The sequence below is a fragment of the Gossypium raimondii genome, chromosome 11 (assembly GCF_025698545.1).
Source record: "Gossypium raimondii isolate GPD5lz chromosome 11, ASM2569854v1, whole genome shotgun sequence".
Taxonomy (NCBI): domain Eukaryota; kingdom Viridiplantae; phylum Streptophyta; class Magnoliopsida; order Malvales; family Malvaceae; genus Gossypium; species Gossypium raimondii.
Genome location: NC_068575.1, coordinates 19,823,605 through 19,841,338, shown reverse-complemented (window position 1 = coordinate 19,841,338; position 17,734 = coordinate 19,823,605). Strand labels below are relative to the sequence as shown.

Genomic DNA, 17,734 nt, shown 5'->3' with positions numbered 1-17,734 from the left:
AGATATTGAGATTCAACCTGATTTATCGTACCAAGAAGAACCGATTGAGATTTTGCTCGTGAGGTGAAAGAGTTGCATAATAAGTGAGTTTCATTCGCGAAAGTACCATGGCGTAGTCATAGTGTCGAGGAAGCGACTTGGGAACCGGAAGAGACGATGAGATTTCAGTACCCCCACCTCTTTTCAGGTAAATTTTGGGGACGAAACTTAATTAGGGGGAGAATTGTTACGACCCTATAGTCATGGGTCTCGAAAAGTTCATTCCCAGAACTCCGGTCCCGTAAATTAGACTCAAGCTAGTTTTGTAGTTAATTAGGTTTTGGTTAAGTTAATTTACTTGAATTAGAAGTAATTAGGTATAAGGACTAAATTGCATATAGGGTGAAAGTAAAATTATAGATTAAAAAGTAATTAAAGGGACTAACGAAGTAATTTTACCATTGTTTCTTTAGTGGGTCAGCAATAGGTAAATTATGTGTGAATTTATTATATATATATTATAATAATTAAAGTTAAAATATATTATAATATGTTATCTTAATTATTAAGTAAATATATATTATAAAATAATAAAAAATAAAGAAAGATAAAGCTAAACAAAATTAGAAAGAAAAAAAAGAGAAAGAAGAAGTTACACAAGGCCAAGGGCTCCAAAATTTCAAAGTTTAATTGGTTAGTCAATTTAGTCCCTTTTTCTTGTAATTTGTATATTTTTGGAATCCCGGTGTTAAGTATTAGCCGACCCATATTGAAATTTTAGCATTGATTGAGTTTTAAATGTTGTTAATATTGAATAATTTTAGTATTAGGGATTAAATTGATAGATTTTAAGCTAGAAATGAAAAAGGATTAAATTGTAGAATAAATTGTAAATTTTGAGTAATAAGAACTAAATTGTGAAAATTTTAAAATTTAGGGTTTAAGTGAAAATAGGAGTTAAATTTAGTTTAAAGTGGAATTTGTATGAAATTATAGAATTAAGTGCGAAGAATAAAAATTAGTCTTGGTTTAGGGAGTAAATTGGAATTTAGAAAAATATTGAGTAAAAATTGAAATATTCAATATTCAATATGAAATTGAAATTGAAATTTTATTGTCTTGATGAATTTTAATTGTTTTAATTCCATAGCTAATGTCGTACCGTAATCCTCGACTAAAAGGGGAAAGATAAAATCGACGTGGAATAGCTCGGTAATTCACGGTCTGTATTTCTATAATCCGAACCTAGTTACTAATTGTTGTATTTTATTTAATGCATATTGTAAGTGGTTGAGATGAGTATTTTGCACTTTGATATTGAATTGAATTAAAGTTGAATTAAATAGATTGAATTGGTATATATATTATGAATGTATTGATTATTTGAATTGAAATAAATACATATGTGCAAATATGATAATTAGATATTGGTTGTATTTGGAAAGTGAATTGGAACCCTATTAACTGTATCGGGCTAAGTCGGATATAGATGGCATGCCATAGGATAGGAAGAGTTCAAGGATTTCTTCGACTTTGAGTCAATGAGGCACTGGGTGCCAATTTATTTCGGTTTAACCGATGAGACACTAGGTGTCAAATTTATATAGCGCTAGGCGTAGTTATTACTTCAGATTTATCTGATGAGGCATTTGGTCCAAAAACTAGTGTGTTGGTTGGATCTGTGTATCCGTCCGAGTTCGAGTCGTGTTAATAGGGGTAATTAAATAAAACAGTACTATGATTGATATTGGGTGATATTGTATGAGAATTGAAAATGAGATACATGAGTTATGTACTCATGAAGTGGATATGGAATGGATAATGCCATTGCTTAAACGAAATGTGAATCAAGTTGTGAAAAGCTATTTATATAGCAAGTATGAGAATTGGGATATTTGTTAAACAAATGAAATATGATAGCATGTGTAAGTTGAATATAGCATGAAATGATATGCTATTATGTATGAATTCAAAAGGGTTGGCATATGGTAGTTGTGGTTTTTAAATATTAATATATGTTTATATTTAATTTATACATTTGTAAAACCTTGTTTTTAAATATTCGATTATAGAAATACCACTAAGTTTTACTCCGCGTACGGTTTTATTTTTTAGTGTACAGATTAGGTACTTCTCTTTTGATTGTCGATTCAACATCCAACAACGATCCCGAACTCAAATATGGTGATGTTTACCTTTTGTGGCGGCATGTACCTAGGATGTCTAAATGATAACTATTTTATGGATGGATTGTAAATAAGGTTATAAGTGTAATGTTAGTTTGGTATATACGTATAAACATGTGTTTGTGTTTGAAGCCATATTATGGCATGGTAAATTGAACCAAAATCTAGATAGGTGCATGTGAATTTAAGTTGATGTTTAAGTGCTCATGAACTAGGCAAAATGGATTGAATTTGGTATGTTTATAACTTGGATTTGAATGATGCTTTGATGATATGAATTGAGGATATAAATGTGGTACCAATGAGGATACTTTGGTTAGGCACCTAAGATGATTTTTTTGGCATGTTTTGATTGCATTTGACTGTGTTTTGAATCGGTTAAACGAATGATTTTTGAGTCGTTTGATGTCCAAGCTTGTAGGTCCACATGGCCATACACACGGGTGTGTGACTTGGCAGTGTGACACACACAGCTAGCAGACGGGCGTGCGAGGCCATTTCAAAGGGTACACGGCCTGGCACACGGGTATGTGGCTTGGTCGAGTGGTCCAAGTCAGAGAGTTACACGGGCAAAGACACGGGCTGGGACATGGCTGTGTTTCCCTACTTTGATTTCCCACACGGCCAAGTCACACGCCCGTGTGACTTGGCCTTGTGAGTCACACAACCTGACCACATGGCCATGTGAACACTGCAGTTAAAAGTTTTTTAACTTCTTCCTAAAATTTTCAAATATTCCCGATTTAGTCTTAAATCGTTTCTAAAGTATTTTCAAACTCTCAAAGGTTTAATAAGGGACTCTATGCATATTAATGATAAATCATTTTATTATTTTTGTAATGTATTAGATTACGATTACTCGGTAATGCTTCAAAACCCTATTCTGACAACGGATGCGGATTAGGGGTGTTACAATCCATATAGCACCTTACAAGGCTTTGTATGGTCGTAAGTGTCGAACTCTGCTATGTTGAGCTGAGTTGGGTTAGTGACATATTTTGGGTCCTGAGTTGGTTTCCGAGACTAATATAAGGTTAGACTGATTCGGGATCGTCTGAAAGTGGCTTCTGATAGACAGAAGTCGTATGTAGATTTGGCAAGGCGGGATATTAAGTACTTTATGGGTGATTTCGTGTTTCTTAAGGTATCCCTATCGAAGAAGGTTTTACGGTTTGGACGTAAGAGTAAGTTGAGCCTTAGGTTCATTGGGTCGTATCGGATTCTAAAGTGTGTTGAACCGGTTGCGTATTAGTTAGAGTTACCCCCAGAGTTGGGCCTTATCCATAATGTGTTTCAAGTCTCGCTGTTAAAGCGGTATTGGTCTGATCCATCTCACGCTGTCTCTATTGAGGAGATCAAGGTTAGACCGGACTTGACGTTTGAGGAGGAGCTAGTTCAAATTTTGGATCGAGATATTAAGGTTTTGAGGAGGAAGTCCATACCGTTGGTTAAAGTTCTGTGGCGTAATCATGACACTGAGGAAGCCACGTGGGAACCTGAGGACTCGATGCGCCAACAATACCCTCATTTGTTTGGATCAGGTAAATTTCAAGGCCAAAATTTCTTTTAGGGGGTAGAGTTGTAACGCCCCGATTATTTTATTGTTGTTTTTGTGAAATCTAACATAAATGTGTACCTGCTTCATTGGTTAAGTGTACTGGGTGTGTGTATGAGGTCTTAGCTTCAAGTCCCAAATTTGGAAAATTTTGTTATTGTTTATCCAAGCCTTATCCCTATTGGGTGAGCTTATATAGTCTCGTTTGTAAACTCATATCAGAATGAGCTGGCTAGTTCGAGTGGTAAGGAGTTAGCTTGCTCGAGATCTTGTCTTCGAATCCTTGCGTGAGCATGGGCGATAAATTAACAAATTCTTATTTCTTCTCAAGAAATCTGACATTTGTTTCCTCCCTCTATATATTTCCTATCAATTAACAAATTCTTATTTCTTCGCTCTTTGTTTTTTGTCAAAATTTTGTTATTCAATTTCGGTATTTTGCTTCTTCAGTGTTGGCGTGCGGCTTGGTAAGTGTAGGGGGTATAGTTTAGGATTTTGCAACTGTTTCTTAACTTGTTGTTCTTTTCGTTGATTTTGTTTCTGGGTTTTGGAAGCAGTTAATCGGGAGGAACGTAACTCACCTCTTGCAGAATTGTAGTCGGAATCGCTTAAGGAATTAGGTAAGTGTGGAACATTTGAACTTCACTTTTTTCGGTTTTATTGGTTTGATTTAATTGAAGAGTAAGATTGATTGTGGGAGCTTGTTATGTCGATTTTTAGGTCCTGGTGGTCTCGAGAGTGGTTTCACGTTAAAATCGAACTAGATGTGTACCTCTAACGCGAGAAAATAAGATTCGTCGAAAGCCAAAAATGGGGTCTATCGACACCACAGGGCGTGTGGTTGGCAGTGTGCGAGCGACCATGTGACTGGCAAAGGTGTGACCGTGCGTATAACACGGCCGTGTGGTGGTGTGAGTGTGGCTGTATAGGCCACACGGCCTAAGCCAGGTTGGGCATGTAGGCTACATTGGGGTGTGGGTTTTGGGTCAGGCCGTGTGGGGCACACGGGCAAGGCCAATCTGGGCGTGTGGGCCACATAAGCATGTGGGCCCAAAATTCTAAAATTTTCCCTAAGGTCACACGGGTCGTTCCGATCGACTGTGGGCCTACCATAGGGTCAGTAAGGGGTAACCAAACCCTAATTCATGTGATCTTATATTCTGATGGTCTGATATGAGTAGAAATTTGATATGTATGTCTGATTGTACTGTTTAAGTATGTATGTTATATATATACGAGCATGTTAAGCATGTTAAATCTGTTAATTTTGTATCGGTATTTTGTATTTCTGTTTAGGGGGATTTATATTTGCGGAGGAAGTGATCTGTACAGTGATCTTTTTCCTATATTCTGGCAACTTGACTGCATATTATTCTGTCATGTGTCGCATCAACACTATATGGTGTGTTGGGATGGGTGAGATTTATTAACCCCACATGATGTGATGGGATGGTCGGAGATAGTGTGTAGAAGATGGGGGTAGGATTATAGTGTGTAGAAGATGGGGGTAGGATTCTTTACATCTACTCTCCCTATCTGATTCTGCTATCTGTATCTGTCATAGACTTAGGTTCTAATCCTTATTTGATTGTATATGAAATTCTGTGTATGTTGCATGACTATTTCTGTTAGGTTACACATTGAGTTTAAGAAAACTCACATCTATTTTTCTATTATGTTTAGGTAATCTACAAACATAGGCGGGTCGATGCGACGGAGGCTTAGCAGTGACCACTTGACGAGAAACTGTTTCCATTTTTATTATTTAATGGTTTTTACTAAAATTTTTTACTTTCGTGAGAGTTTTGTAATTTTTGGATTCTTCGGACTTTTTTTTGGACTGTTTAGTTTAAATATTTGGTCTGGTTGCGTTATGATTTCTAAACTACAATGATTCGACAAAATATCAATTTTATGCGAACAAATGTTGTTTTTGAAAACAAGAGCATGGTTTTGTTTTAAATGGTTTTTCAACTTCCGCTATGAAATGATTTGGTTAACCTTAAAGGATAACATGTAACGGTCAGTAATAAATATATAAATGAATACATTTTATTGAACTTGGACATTTTAGCGAAGTATAGTCGGTTTCAAAACCCTTCTTTGTGACACTCTCAGATTCGGCTATAACGTCTAGGTCGGGTTTGGGGTGTTACAAAAATATTTGATTTTATATGCATTTTTATTGATTGTTGAATCATTGAGGTGAGTCTATTATGATAATATGAAATGTTTTGATTGAATTTGATATGAAACATCAAGATAGAGGACTAAAATGAATAAAATGAGAAATGATATGAAATACTTAAATTATGATATATGATATGAAAATTAAATCGAAATATATCTTATAATATGAAATATGTGTGTTTGATGATGAAATGTTGTTGCGATTGTGAATTTGAACGAGAAATGATATATGTACTAAATTGAAAAATAATTGTTATGCTATAGAATAGTGTACAAGGTGCAAAAATGCATATGTGACCAAATACAGGGTATGTATATACGAGTAAGATGATATCAAGTAAGGAAATTCTTATATATATAATTGATGTCTGTGTAAACATAGTAAAAGGTTAAGATACAACCGGCATGCCAATGGGGCTTTATGTGCACTTGTACTGGAGATGTGATTATACGAAGATTGTTACAGATTATATCGAGATCTAAATTTTTTTGTGAATCATCGAGTATTATATGTCTCTACAAAGACCTTGGTGTAGTGGAGGGATGTATATGCATATGAGAATGCATTTGATGCCTACGGGCTTTGCACTTTAGTGCTCTAGTGTGGTGTAGTTAAAGCTCTTACAAGTTATCTAGTGCCATGTAGTTTACCCATGTATCCAAGTCCATTTTACTAGGGTTTTATCGAGCATAACATTATATTTGAAATTGGAAAACTTAAAAAAGATAATGAAATAGATTAATAATATAATATAGTTGATATTGAATGTTATGTTAAATGGATTTTGATATGAAATGAACTTGATATTGAATGTCATAATGAATGGATTATAAATATTTTAAATTGTGAATTGGTATTGATAGCTAAAGGCCTTAAGATAGGTTTTGGTATATGTAATACAATGTATGAATATGTGAGTAAGATGATATCAAGTGTGGAAATGCTTATATATATAGTAGATGCCTGTGTAAACATAGTAAAATGTTAGAATACGACCGTCTTGCCAATAGGGTTTTATGTGCACTTGTACAAGATATGTGATTATACAGAGATCATTACAGGCTATATCAGGATCTAGCATTTGTTGCGAATCATCGAGTATTATATGTCTCTACAGAGACCTTGGTGTAGTGGAGGGATGTATATGCATATGAGAATGCATTTGAGGCCTACGAGTTTTGCACTTCGGTGCTCTAGTGTGGTGTAGTTAAAGCTCTTAAATGATATCTAGTGTGGTGTAGTTTATCCATGTATCCGAGTCTATTTTACTAGGGTTTCATCAAGCATAACAATATATTCGAAATTGTAAAAATTAAAAAAATGAAATAGATTAATAATAGATATAGTACTAAAATGAATACGAATGAGTCGCTAAACTCTAGAAATAGGTTCGGATGATATGTTAAAAAAATTTTGATATGAAATGAACTTGATATTGAATGTCATAATGAATTGATTATGAATGTTTAAAATTGTGAATTGGTATTGATAGCTAAAGGCTTTAAGATAGGTTTTGGTATATGTAATTGGATTTGATCATTCTTTTACCATAATAGTTGAATTTGTTTACCTTGATAATTGTATACCTTCATATGTAATTGATTATATACTTATGTTAAAATATATAATATGTATTAGTAGGCATTGAGATTATAAGTATCATAACATGTTATAAATGTTACTTTATTTTGTATTATCTTGAATCATGAAAGTACCACTGAGTTTTATCGGTCAAAGCACGATTTTTTGTTCCATGTGCAGGTGCATGTATTTCTCGAAACCCTGGAAATTGAAGTTAGCATCCAGACCACCGTTTTCAACTCAACCAAGTTTGTATAGTTGGTTCGTTTTTGCTTTGTGGCATGTACCTAAGGACTTTTAGTTAAATGTTTCACATGGTTAAGTTGGACATGACATGATCTTATGCAAACGTTTAGAAATTATGTTTAGATATGTTCATATAGTTGGTTTGGAGTCTTAAGGTTAAAGATTATGCATTTTAATGAGTTTTTGGTTGGTTTTTGGAGTATAAATGATTGGGATTAGTTTTGATAGGTAATGTTTGGAGTCTACCATTTTGGCACATTTTCACTTGGTATCATTTTGTAAGTTGATGTTTTGGTTGCATAAGACTAAATATATATGTGTTTTCAGGTCACCTATCTTGTAAAAAGCTGATTTTGAAGGAATTATAACACCCTACACCCCACCCGATCGTCGAATCCGAGTATAAAACATCATAATTTAAAACAAATCAGACTGACAAAAAATTTAAAAATTCCAACACCTTAAGTTCGATGGACTTCTCAACAAACTGTGGGGTTAACTTGTAATATTAAACGACACATAAGCTTTAAAAGCACACTCTATGCGGAAATAAGTTTCATACAAGTAAACAATTTCAAAACAAACATTGGCGGAAGCCCTTTAATCCCTGATTATAAATAGAAAATAAAATATGCTAACCCTCATTCAAAAATCCAAAATTCATCCTTTATAACTATCATCGTATTAAATAGCTTGGCGAAGTGCCTAGTAATACTGCTCAAAAGAGACCAAAGATACAAAATCAATAGTTCAAATACTAACTACGAAAAATCTATAGTCAGTAAGAAAAATCAAATACTAACTAAGAAAAATCAAATTGGTGTGAAATTATTAGAAATTAAGCTTAGTATATAAAAAAGACTAAATCGTAAAGCTTATTGTTAGTTTCGTACATTAAGGACCAAGTTGAATAAAATGAAAAATTGTCATAAATTGTTGGTAGGGATAGAAAATAGGTCCCTAATTATTCATGGTGAAACCAGATTCTAATTTGAGGCCCTAAATTGAAAGTTATGCTTGTCTCGGTTTTAGGGACTAAATTGAATAATTTGCAAAATCTATATAATTTGGTATTTGACTCTGATTTGGCTGCAAATTGATTGTATGGTATGTTTCAAGAATTATTCGTAGCTAATGACAACACGAAACATCCGAGACGGAAAGGAATAGCAAAAATCGTCAACGAGTAATGGACAAAACCTTAGTTTTTACTTTTATGATTCAGGATAGAAATATTTTATTTTATATGCATGTTTATTGATTGTTGAGTCATTGAGGTGAGTCTATTATGATAATATGAAATGTTTTGATTGAATATGATATGAAACATCAAGATAGATGAGTAAAATGAATAAAATGGGAAATTATATGAAATACTTAAATATGATATGTGATATGAAAATTATATCGAAATATATCTTATAATATGAAATATATGTATTTGATGATGAAATGGGGTTGTGATTGTGAATTTGACCGAGAAATGATATATACTAAATTAAAAAATAATTGTTATGCTATAGAATAGTGTAAAAGGTGCGAAAATGCATATGTGACCAAATACAAGGTATGAATATGCGAGTAAGATTATTATAGGTCTAGAAATGCTTATATATATATAATTGATGACTGTGTAAACATAGTAAAAGGTTAGGATACGATTGGCATGCCAACAGGGTTTTATGTACACTTGTATGAGATATATGATTATATAGAGATCATTATAGATTATATCAGGGTCCAACATTTGTTGCGAATCATCAAGTATTATATGTCTCTAAGGAGTCTTGATTTGGTAGAGGGATGTATATGCATATGAGAATACATTTGATGCTTACGGGCTTTGCACTTTGGTGCTCTAGTGTGGTGTAGTTAAAGCTCTTACAAGCTATCTGGTGTCGTGTAGTTTACCCATGTATCCAAGTCCATTTTACTAGGGTTTTATCAGGTGTAACATTATATTTGAAATTGTAAAACTTTAAAAAATAATGAAATAGATTAATAATAGAATATAGTAATGAAATGAATACGAATGAGTCGATAGACTCTAGAAAGAGGTTCGGATGATATGTTAAGCAGATTTTGATATGAAATGAACTTGATATTGAATGCCATAATGAATGGATTATGAATATTTTAAATTTGTAATTGTATTGATATCTAAAGGCCTTAAGATAAGTTTTGGTATATGTAATTGAATTTGATAATTCATTTTCCATAATAGTTGAATTAATTTGCCTTGATAAGTGTATACCTTCATATGTAATTGATTATATACTTATGTTACAATATAGAATATGTATTAGTAGGCCTTGATATTATAAGTATCATAGCATGTTATAAGTGTTACTTTATGTTGTATTATCTTGAATCATGAAAGGACCACTGAGTTTTATTGCTCAGCGTACAATTGTTTGTTCCATGCGCAGGTGCAAGTATTTGTCGAAGCCCCGGGAATTGAAGTCAACATCCAGATCGCCATTTTTTACTCTACAAAGTTTGTATAGTTGCTCCAACAACGAATGTAGTACCTTGTAACTCAGACCCGACGATCTGATGGGGTATCGGGGTGTTACAAAATGGATTGATTTAGTCATTGTACCATTAAAAAGAATTGGAGAAGGTCAAATTGGAATATAGTTAACATTTATTGTTTAAGAAAAATCAATTAGTGTTTGACAGAGTTAATATCTTTAAAGTTTTTACGATTTTATAAATAAAATCTTTTTTGTTTGAAATTGAACTGCAATTAAAATAATAATAATTTTTAAAATATTTTTATATAATAAATATTAATTCTCTATATAATTTGAACTTATTTAATGCTTTTAAATAATATAAAGACTAAATAATTCAGATTAATTTAATCTAGACCCTACAATATTTTTTTTGTTTTTGGCTACAATGTAGCAATGTAATGATTTGACTTTTCAACAACCAATGAGTTTATGAAACTTGGCATAACCCCAATATATAGGTCAGGTCAATAAGCATATTAAAATAAATAATTTTTAATATTTTAAAACTTTTAAATATTTAAAAAATTTAGAAAATCTAAAAAAAAGTTAGAAAGTTATAATAAAATTTTATATAAAAACTTAAGAGGAATGGCACAAACTAATTTCTTCTTTTAAGTTGTAATTCAATTCTTCTTTTCTTTGGAGCCAAATCAAGTGCCAGGTTTTGTTTCTTTGGGAAGAAAATATAATCCAGAAAAGGCAATCTATAATACAAGGAATTATAGAAATTTCTAAAATACAAAAAACATTGGAGAGACTAAATAATGATAGTTTGAATTATATTGGATCGGTTGAATCGAAAATTGGTCGAAGTATTTATTTAGAGAAAAGTTTTAGATTGGTTGATCCGAGAATTGGTACAGACCGATTAAACCAAAATTATATTTTTATTTATTTTTAATAATTTATTTAATCAAATTAGATGAACTGGTCGAATCGATCAAACTGGTTGAATCAACAAACCAATAACTTAACCGGTTCAACCACTACTTGGATTCTAAAAGCCTTGGGGCCCCTTTGGATGGGTGTTTACCTCTATTGTGGTGCGCTTAGCTTTATTTTTATCTCATGCTACAATATCACTACAGTATCTAATTTCACCACTACCGTTTTTTCACACTAACTCTAGGTAAACGCACCGCTCATCCAAATAGGCCCTTAGACTAAATTAGTAATCTAATCCCTAGGCCACACATAGCTCATATTACCACTTTTAGCAAATCAAAGCTCACTTTACAATCTTACACAACTCTCTCTCTCTAATCCACCTAGGGGTAGAATTGAGACAATGGTGTTTGCAAGCTATTCAAGTTTGACGAAAAGAATTCAAATTTGATTCAGTAATTACTGAGTCGAGCTCAAGCTATCGGTTGAGCTAAATTTGAGCTTAGCATTACTTTACTTGAACGGCTCGCAAGCCTTATCAAGCTTTACATATTTTTATATTATTAAATTATTTTATTGCCTTTAATATATGCTATTAACCCTAAGCTTTATTATAGGGTCAAGCTTGAGTTTAAAATTAGTAAAAAAGCTTAATAGAGCTCGAGCAGCTCGATTATATCTCGAACCAAGTACCGAGTTCTGAATTTTGAGTTTTATAAAAAAAAATATATTTTTTATATTTACAGCTTTTAATATTTTTTTATTTTTTTAAATATTTATGTATTTATATATTTTTTGAAGTTTTAAATATGTAAATTTTGAGAGTTAATTTTTAAAATTGTGACTATATTGAGACAATATGTAAAAGTTTATGGTTAAATTTATTATTATACCAATTTTTTAAGCATCGACATCATCCTCCGTAAAAATTTAACAGCACTTGACGGAAAAGGATAAAAAATAAACTTGATTAGTTGAGTGACCATTTTAATTTTTTCTTTATAATTAAATGATAAAAAATACAAATATAATTGAGTGACTACAAATATAATTTATAAAATGTAAAAAAAAAAGTGAAATAACAAGACGTAAATAACAAAATGTAAAAGCTTAGATGTGCATAACCTCATGTGTGACGCAATTGCAAGAGGAGGATATAGTAAATTCCACAAATTTAACCCATTATTAAAGAATCTTTCATGTGAAAACAAAAAAAAATTGTTTAAAGTTTGCTTTTTACATCCCCTAATTTAAGGTAGTTTGGGGGGTGAATCTCAAACATAGCTTTGCATAAGTCTCCAATCGCGTTGTCAACCAACATGCATGCATGTTACAACAAATATTTTTGTTAACTTTGATGTTGATATATTTGTATACTTTTACGTGTATTTTATATATATATATATATTTTTAAAGATTTTAATTTTTATAAATTTTAAATCATATTTATATTATTTTTATATTTATCTCATGGAGTTTTAATTTTATTTGGTTGATGTATTATTTGAGATTTGAATTTGGTAATTGTTATGATATTAGGGTTTAATTTTTTTTTCGCCATAATTAGTCTTTAAACTTAGTAAATGTTTTGGTATTCGAGCTTAAAACTTTTTTTTCCACGAAGTTAGTTTTAAATTTAGCAATTGTTCTCATATTAGAGCTTAAATTATTGTTTTTATCTAAGGTAATTCCTCAATTTGACGATTGTTCTCACATTGAGACCTAAATTGTTTTTTGTCCATATCAGTTCCTGATATTTGCTTAAAAAAGTTAGATCAATATAAAATTCAGGTCCAATATAAGAATAATTTTCAAGTTTAAGGATTAACTTGTATAATAAAAAGTTTAGATCTTAATGTGAAAACAATTGTTAAGTTCAGATATTAACTTAAATAAAAGAAAATATATCTCAATATGAGAATAAGTACCAAATTCAAACCCCAAATAGTAGATTAAGCCATTATATTTATAAGTGTGTTGTAGAATTATGTCCAAAAATTATGGAATAAAACTCAAGTAAAATGGAGAGCTCCATTGCATGTGCAAACAGGAGGGAATTGGGGCCCAAACCACTCTCACATGTAGTAGGTGGTTTGTTGTTGTTGTTGATAACTCTTAAGATAAAACCCTAGAAAATTTAATCAAAAGGGAAAAGGGCCAATTGGAAAACCCTAAGAAATCGTAATATATCGATTTTGTGGACTTTGACTCTAGTTGTTTTTCATTTCTTAATTTTTATGATTCCCATTTTAAAATTTTAAAATCTTTTCCGATCCCTATATTTTCTATCTACCAAGATTGTGGCAGTTCTACTTCTTTATCTCATAACAAAAATATTTGATTGAGTTAGAGTTATAAGTTAATTCGATATTAATTTAATCAAATAAATTGTTTAAAATTTCTTTTAATAAAAATTGAGTATCAATATAATGATATTTTGCCTTTTTCTATTTACATGGAAAATTTAAATAAAACAACTCAAAATTAAATACTTAAGAATTTTAATTTGATTCAAATTTCACAAACTACTAACATATTATATATACAAACAATCATTCTTTCCAATATAAAAATATATTGTTGCATTTATTTTTAAATATATACAATTAAATTAAAATTAAAGTTTCATGTACACATTTAACATTTATATTATTTATATATTGTACTTATTTTACTACACATTAGAAAAATCTGTGTCACCTATTTGACATTACATGTGAGGTGTGACTGTAACAATAATCAAATATGAGTTTGAGGCAATCTATATTGTCCATTCAAAGGGAAACCAAGTAAAAGTCAAAATCATGCGAGGGAAATTTAAAATAAGAACAAATATTTTGTGTCTTTAAGTCACCCACGCCCCTTGTTCGCTTGTCCAACAAGAAATTCAATAAAATAATATGCCATATTATTCAAAGTGGATAAGGTGAGAAAAAGTACAACGAATTACATAATATAGTGGATAAAAAAGAAATCAATTTTCTAATATCAAATTGAAAATCACAAATCCATTTTCTACTTCTAATATCACTTTCACCAAAATAATAATAAGTTTTGGTTGTATTTTTTTTCATGTCTATAAATCAGAAAACAACTATCACTATATATATATATATATATGGCTAGGCACTGTTGACATGCTTTTTCAAATGCCACACTTGTGTATATTTAAAAAAAGGAAAAAGAAAAGAAAGAAGGAAAGAAGAAAGGAAATTCAAGAGGAAAAAAGAGAATATTTTAATTTTAATACATAATGTTATAATTTATTTTATATGTATAGCATGTCCATTTTGTGTTTATATCATTTTAATTTTGCATTGCTTTTATTTTATTTTATTTTATAACATTTCGTTTACCTAAAACTTAAAATTACATACACAAAAAGAACTTAGATGGTAAAAGAAGTCCTCATAAAATGAAAAATTAATTGAGCACCTAATTGAGTTTGTAATCAAAAACTAGTTTTTAAAATTACATTTTATATTGAATCTCCTAACGTCTGATAAATGAGGGCGTAACGATTGATATAGAAAAATGATGATGTGGTAATTGACATCGACTCTTGATGACGTGACATATTTTGTCATATACATCATGCTTGTATTGTTATAAAATTTTCATTTCAATGACTAGTAATTATTTTGATGAATGATAGTCTGGAATTAGTTTGATATTTGGAAAGGAAATCAATTTGCGATTATGTATATGAATATGAATATGTGATTTTGATTATATATGAGATATGCTAGGAGATTTTGATGTGCATAAAGGATTTGCTCTAATAAACATAGTACACTAGTTAGGATACGTTAATATGCCAATAAGGATTAGTCGTGCACTTGTATATGGGTCCATGTTGTGTGTTGGAAATATGATATGATAGTTTTAAGGCATAGCATGTATGTGGTGGAACTTGATTGTTTTTGGAGGGAACATGCTTTGAGTGCAATCCGTATACGAATATGTTTGGATGAAAATCTTTAAGTGTCTGGATCTTATTTTATTAAAGTTTACTAAGGACTATAAACATGAATATTAATAAAAGGTATATAATAAAAAAGTATTGTATCAATGACAGTTAATGTTAAAGTGACTTGGATAAAATATGTTAAGTGGAACTTATGTGAATTAATATGATAATAACAAGGTTATCAAATAAGAGTTTTATGTTAAGATTTCATTGGTATAAAAATAAAAGAGTTAAGAATTGGAGTTATAATCTTTATGAAATAACTGCAATTCTTGTGTGGTGTGTGTTTCGCATTTTTCAATCAAATCAGAGTTAAAGTAGAGAAGACGTTGCGACAAGGAATCACACGATATCACAATGTGCAACAACCCATTTTCTAGTGGTGTCGAAAACTTTGGTTTCGGGACCACAACTTTGGCGTGTCAACCCGTAAATATTGATTATTTAATATTTACGAAGTCATTAATGTCATATTAAATTTTAGTTAAGAAATTTTATCGTTTAGTTAGTTAATTATTTAAAAAGGACTAAACCGTAAAATATGCAAAAGTCAAAAGATATTAGTGATTTGGTTTAAATTGTCTTTATGGAATGATTGAATGGTTCTAAATGGCAATTAAGTCATTTTAGTTTTAGTGGACGGTAATAGTTTAATAAACTAAGATTTTCTTAAGAAATCATTATTAAAAAAATAATGTTAAAGTAATGACATATATTAGATAAAACAAAAGAAAAGTGAAATTGGTCATTGTCTTCTTCTTTCTTTATTTTGCCGAAACACCATTGTTGGAAGACTTGGGAGCTTCGGTTTGTGCTATTCTTGGATGCATGTAAGTGTGTTTTAGTTTATTTTTTCATGATTTGTATATTTTTGAGTTAGTTGAAATGGTATTTATCTGGTATAGGGATTTATTTATGAAATTGATGAAGTTTAGAAAAATGTCCATTGATGTTTTTGATGTTTATTGATGTCTATGTTTTGGGTTGAAGTTAAATGATGAATTTTAGCTATTTTGTAAAGTAAGTTTTAGTGGTTTTTAAGATTAGGGTTTAAATAAATAAAATGTTAAAATTATTAGGCTTTCTTGAGAGTAGGAGCTGGTTTGGAGTGGTTAAAATTTGGTTTTATGGGAAAAAGGTTAATTTTATAAATAATCATGTTTTGGTCTTTGGAACCAAATTGAGTAAAATGTAAAGTTTGGGGATAATATGTAAATAATGTAAATAAGAAATTAGATGTATTAAGTTGAATAGGATGTGAAATTTAAGCTAATAATTGAAATAAATTATATTACAGATCAAGATCAAGTTGATAATCGAGGAAAAGGGAAGGTTATTGATTAATCCTTAGACTTTTGTTGTTTTTGCAGTTTGACCCTGGTAAGTTCGTACAGTTTTATTTTAGTATAATTTAAACATTTAATTATTTACTAATTGGAATTGCTAAATGATTTAAAATTGATGAATCGTAGTAAGTGGGTTGATTTAAGATAGAAATCATATTGAATGTTGTTACGAATTAAATAAGTGAACCGATGAACATAGGATAGGATACGATTGGCATGCCAATAGGTTATATCGTGCTCTGTACGGGATTGATTGATGTTGAAATAATGATTTTGTTTAATTATTGTTTATTGAATAAACCAAAGTTCAACATTTGTTGCGAACTATCGCGTTATATTATAGTGATTTAGGTGTGTCTTGGGGGCGGATGTAAAGCATTCGGGCTTGGCACTCAGTGCTGAGGTGTGTTTTAGAGGGATGTTAGCCTACGGGCTCGACACTTAGTGCCCAAGTGTGTTTTCGGATGGTTAGCTCATTGAGCATTTTAGTGTGTTTGGATGGTTAACTGTGTATACGAGTCTGTCATAACGTTCACCAAGTTTATTTTTAATGGATAATGTAATTGATTGGATTTTTCCATTTGTAATTAAGTTTAAAACTCACCCATAATTTGGTTATGGATGACAGGATTATGATTTATGACTTTTATGTATTATGTTATAGATAAGTTTATTCGGTAAGTTAATTGTTTTTAATCTGTAAAACTTACTAAGCTTAAGTAAACTTACTTGTGACTTCTCTATTGTTTTCCTCTAAATATGTCTTTTGAAGAAAGGGGCGATTGGATCAACTAAAAGAATCACATTATCCGAAAAATCTTTGGTAGTTTTGAATATTCATTTTGGTAATATAGCATGTAATAGGTGAAATGTTGTTATGTTGGATAATAATTACTTGTGGTAGTTGCCATATTTGAATGTTGTTGGTATTGCATAGATTTTGACATTTATGTATATATGGCTTTGATGTTTGGCTTATAATGATTAGTAGGTAAATATATATATTTAGTTATTTGGTTGTGTGCTACTTTTGTATGGTTGATTTATGGTTCAAGTAAGCTTGAATGGTATATTTGAATGAGGAAATTGTATGTGATCTTAGTAAGAATTTTAGGCTTCTATGATATTAATTTGATTATTGAATCGTGGTGTCAATGAGGGTACATTTTTTAGAATTTTTTTTATGACTGAATAGGCATAAAAATGCCTTTTGGTTGATAGGAAAATTTGGTATAAAATGAACTTTTAAAGACAAGTTTTTATCATTTTGAACCTA

At 30.7% G+C, this 17,734-nt stretch overlaps 1 long non-coding RNA gene across 1 annotated transcript; it reads left to right on the top strand.

Moving 5' to 3' along the window:
* The first annotated feature begins 15,870 nt into the window (after positions 1-15,870).
* Positions 15,871-17,085, top strand: LOC128034570 (uncharacterized). The gene is made up of 2 exons (XR_008190630.1): positions 15,871-15,942; positions 16,410-17,085. It is a non-coding gene; the product is annotated as an uncharacterized LOC128034570 (long non-coding RNA).
* Positions 17,086-17,734: the final 649 nt, after the last annotated feature.